The sequence below is a fragment of the Galeopterus variegatus genome, unplaced genomic scaffold (assembly GCF_000696425.1).
Source record: "Galeopterus variegatus unplaced genomic scaffold, G_variegatus-3.0.2 Scaffold5301, whole genome shotgun sequence".
Lineage (NCBI taxonomy): Eukaryota > Metazoa > Chordata > Mammalia > Dermoptera > Cynocephalidae > Galeopterus > Galeopterus variegatus.
Genome location: NW_007731412.1, coordinates 109,917 through 115,456, shown reverse-complemented (window position 1 = coordinate 115,456; position 5,540 = coordinate 109,917).

The window sequence follows — 5,540 nt, the reverse complement described above, 5'->3', positions numbered from 1 at the left end:
AAAAAAAACCCCAACTAACAGCTAGCTTACTGAGTGTATTAGTTTTCTAGGGTTGCCGTCACAAAGTACCACCAATTGGGTGGCTTAAATAAGAAAGATTTATTTTCTTGTGATTCTGTAAGCTAGAAGTCCAAGATCAAGGTGTCGGCAGGGTTGGTTTCTCCTGAGGCCTCTCTCTGTGTTTTGCAGATGTCCATCTGCTCCCTGGGTCCTCACGTGGTCTCCCCTCTGTGTGTGTCTATGTCCTGATCTCTTCTTATAAAGACACCATCATATTGGATTAAGGCCCACCCATGTGACCTCACTTTAACTTAATTACCTCCTGAAAGAGCCTATATCCAAATACAGTCACCTTTTGAAGCACCGGGAGTTAGGACCTCCACATATGAATCTGAAGGGGTGGGCACAATTCAGCCCATAACACTGAATAAGGAGGCTGATGGTAGACGGGGCGGGAAAAGACTCTCCCTGCCTCGTTCTGGTGTTTTATTCTAGAGGGGACAAACGCAAGTAGAATAACACCCCTGGTTTCTCCGTGGCCCTCATTTGCCCCTCGTCAGTTGAGAAGTAGGATTCAATGTGGTCGGTGAGTTTGGGCTGACCAAGGATGTACCCAGATCCTAGAGGACGGCATTTCTTTACTTTTCCCCTGAGGTCCCCTTTTGGTCTATACAGAATGCAACTGTAAAGGATACCTGCAAAATTAAATTAAAAGTAAAATAAAGGCCGGCCCATGGCTCACTTGGGAGAGTGTGGTGTTGATAACACCAAGGCCCCGGGTTCGGNAAAAAAAAAAAGTAAAATAAAATAATAAAAATAATGAAATGAGATGAGATTAAAGGAATTTTGGGAGTTCTCTCTCCTTTTTAAAAAAAATTTTTTTTTTCTTTCGGCAGCTGGCCAGTAATAAAAATTAATTTTTATACACACTTACCTATACATACTTTGCATATAAGTTTTCTATACTTTGTATACAGTTCCATATACTTTGTGTATATTTGCATACACTTTGAATGCATTTGCATATACTTTGTGTACAATTCCATAAAATTAATGTCATCAGGAGTGAATTCATATTCTCATCTTTGACTTTGTGGCCTGCTATTTGATAAAATGTCTTCGAGTGTTTGGGAGTTTTGGCTTTGGGGATTCTTTTGATTGGGAGAGTTTATCAACGTTTATGTTATTTCTTTCCTTCTTTCTCCCTGTGCTCCCTCTGTTCTCACCTCTTCTTTCTAGTGATATTTGGATTACCTCTACAGTCCCCCCAGAGCCATAGAGGCATAGAGTCCCTCACCCAGCTTCTATAATGGATGTGGGAAGGTTCTTGCCCTGCAGTTTCATTGAAGTGGCCTCAGACTGAGTCACTGGCAAGCAGGCAGCTGCATCTCAGTTTTGGACACAGGCTAGGTCTATATCCACTTTTCTTCCTAAGTTCACAGCTTCTTCTAAGCAATAGCCCAGGACCATATAGTACCACATTTCTAAATATTTAAGAATTACAAACTCTTATGCATTTCTGGTGAGAATGTAAAATGGTACAGCCGCTGCTGAAAACAATATGGCAATTCCTCAAAGAAATTAAATATAGAATTACAATGTGATCCAGCATATACCCAAAAGAACTGAAAGCAAAGACTCAGACAGATATTTGTACACCCATTTTCACAGAAGCATTATTCACAATAGCCAAAAAGTGGGAGCAATCCAAGTGTCTACCAACAGATGAACAGATAAACAAAAAGAGGTCTATACATGCAATGGAATATCATTCAGCCTTACAAAGGAAGAAAATTCTGACACATTCAGCCTTACAAAGGAAGAAAATTCTGACACATGCTACTTCATGAATAAACCTTGAAGTCATTATGCTGAGTGAAATAAGTTTGTCACAGAAGAACAAATACTTATTATTCTACTTATCATGAGTACTTAGAATAGTCAAATTTAGGGCCGGCCCAGTGGCGCACTGCTATAGTGCACCGCTTGGGAAGCACGGCAGCGCTCCCGCCGAGGGTTCGGATCCCACATACAGACCGGTTCCCGCTCACTGGCTGAGCGAGGCGTGGGAGCAACACCGAGGGTTGCGATCCCGTTGCTGGTCCCGGTCTGGTACGGGGGCAACACTGAGGGTTGCGATCCGTTGCCGGACACGGAAAAAGACCAAAAAAAAGGGAAAAAAAAAAAAAGAATAGTCAAATTTATAGAGACAGAAAAGAGAATGGTAGTTGCCAAGGGCTGGGACAGGAGGAATGGGAGTTGTTGCCTAATAGATTTTCAGTTTTTCAGACCTCTCAGCATTGGACAGATCATCAAGGCAACAAATCAACAGAATAACCATTACTCTTTCAGAAGGAGAGAAGAAATCTAGGATTATCAGTGGTGGGAGCAGGGAGGGAGAGATTGGACAAGGGGCATAAAGAATAGTACGATTTGCAACAATATACATACTAATAATATTGATTTGATCAACATATGTCAACACTGAATCCCAAAAATATGTATGATCAATTACGATTCAATAAAATAAAATTTAAAAATTTTAAAAAATAAAGAATTTCAGTATTGTGAGATGTGAACAGTCCCGGAGATGGTTGGGCGTGAGAGTTGCATAACAATGTGAATGCACTTAATGCCACAGAACTGTACACTTCAAAAATGGTTAAAATGGCAAATTATATGATATGTATATTTAACCACAATTTAAAAAAATAAATCAAGCTAGCAATTTTGTTAAATTAAGTACGTTCTGTCTTGTTACCTTGACATATATACCTTCATTGCAACACAATTTTGAAATACTGGATGGATTTGTTTGGTTATTATGAAGTAGCAAAATAGCAATGATTGCTTAGAGGACGGCATTTCTTTACTTTTCCCCTGAGGTCCCCTTTTGGTCTATACAGAATGCAACTCTAAAGGATACCTGCAAAATTAAATTAAAAGTAAAATAAAGGCCGGCCCGTGGCTCACTCGGGAGAGTGCGGTGCTGATAACACCAAGGCCACAGGTTCGGATCCTATATAGGGATGGCCAGTCTGCTCACTAGCTGAGCGTGGTGCTGACAACACCAAGCCAAGGGTTAAGATCCCCTTACCAGTCATCTTTAAAAAAAAAAAAAAAAAAAAAGTAAAATAAAATAATAAAAATAATGAAATGAGATGAGATTAAAGGAATTTGGGGAGTTCTCTCTCCTTTTTAAAAAAAAATTTTTTTTTCCTTCGGCAGCTGGCCAGTAATAAAAATTAATTTTTATACACACTTACCTATACATACTTTGTATATAAGTTTTCTATACTTTGTATCCAGTTCCATATACTTTGTGTATATTTGCATACACTTTGAATGCATTTGCATATACTTTGTGTACAATTCCATAAAATTAATGTCATCAGGAGTGAATTCATGTTCTCATCTTTGACTTTGTGGCCTGCTATTTGATAAAATGTCTTCAAGTGTTTGGGAGTTTTGGCTTTGGGGATTCTTTTGATTGGGAGAGTTTATCGATGTTTATGTTATTTCTTTCCTTCTTTCTCCCTGTGCTCCCTCTGTTCTCACCTCTTCTTTCTAGTGATATTTGGATTACCTCTACAGTCCCCCCAGAGCCATAGAGGCATAGAGGCCCTCACCCAGCTTCTATAATGGATGTGGGAAGGTTCTTGCCCTGCAGTTTCATTGAAGTGGCCTCAGACTGAGTCACTGGCAAGCAGGCAGCTGCATCTCAGTTTTGGACACAGGCTAGGTCTATATCCACTTTTCTTCCTAAGTTCACAGCTTCTTCTAAGCAATAGCCCAGGACCATATAGTACCACATTTCTAAATATTTAAGAATTACAAACTCTTATGCATTTCTGGTGAGAATGTAAAATGGTACAGCCGCTGTTGAAAACAATATGGCAATTCCTCAAAGAAATTAAATATAGAATTACAATGTGATCCAGCATATACCCAAAAGAACTGAAAGCAAAGTCTCAGACAGATATTTGTACACCCATTTTCACAGAAGCATTATTCACAATAGCCAAAAAGTGGGAGCAATCCAAGTGTCTACCAACAGATGAACAGATAAACAAAAAGAGGTCTATACATGCAATGGAATATCATTCAGCCTTACAAAGGAAGAAAATTCTGACACATGCTACTTCATGAATAAACCTTGAAGTCATTATGCTGAGTGAAATAAGTTTGTCACAGAAGGACAAATACTTATTATTCTACTTATCACGAGTACTTAGAATAGTCAAATTTATAGACACAGAAAAGAGAATGGTGGTTGCCAAGGGCTGGGACAGGAGGAATGGGAGTTGTTGCCTAATAGATTTTCAGTTTTTCAGACCTCTCAGCATTGGACAGATCATCAAGGCAACAAATCAACAGAATAACCATTACTCTTTCAGAAGGAGAGAAGAAATCTAGGGTTATCAGTGGTGGGAGCGGGGAGGGAGAGATTGGACAAGGGGCATAAAGAATAGTATGATTTGCAACAATATACATACTAATAATATTGATTTGATCAACATATGTCAACACTGAATCCCAAAAATATGTATGATCAATTATGATTCAATAAAATAAAATTTAAAAAAATAAAGAATTTCAGTATTGTGAGATGTGAACAGTTCTGGAGATGGTTGGGCGTGAGAGTTGCATAACAATGTGAATGCACTTAATGCCACAGAACTGTACACTTCAAAAATGGTTGAAATGGCAAATTATATGATATGTATATTTAACCACAATTTAAAAAAATAAATCAAGCTAGCAATTTTGTTAAATTAAGTGCGTTCTGTCTTGTTACCTTGACATATATAACTTCATTGCAACACAATTTTGAAATACTGGATAGATTTGTTTGGTTATTATGAAGTAGCAAAATAGCAATGACTGCTTATTATTATTATTATTATTATTGCACCTGTGTGGGCACTCTGATGATGGGGGGGCAATGATTGGATGAGTAACAAAATAAAGCAGCACCCAGCACGCAAAAGGAAATCATATGAGGAATAGTCGAGGACAGCAAAATGTTCCTCAGCTCTCATATCCACAGTTGTGAGTACCCACAGAACCAAAACTTGGAACAAGAAGGAAAACAAGAATTAGTGATCATCACTACTAGGAAATAATACTTCGCAGTGCAATAAACTCCCACATTCATGCTATCTGGGTGGAGGATTGGACAAGTTAGTTATCTTGACTTTCCTCTTACTTAAGAACTTCAATGTCTAAAACCCTCTCTTCACTCCAAAACAGCATCGATGTCAATATCAGCATAACCCCAAAACCTTCTTGGCATGTGGGTACAGACTTTATTTCAAGGATGTAGCTCAAAAGCTGTGCAGCTACATTACCCTGGGGCCTGAATGGTGTTAGTCACAAGTGTAGATGTTTAAGGATTCCAGTCATGCTGTGTCCACCCTGAGCACCAGATCCTGAGTGACAAAGGTGCCCATGTGTCCTTTAATTAGTTTATTTTGGGTATGTTTTTTATAAGAGAGGGCCTCTAAAACACAGGTCCAGGGCAAGAGTTCCAGTGGCCG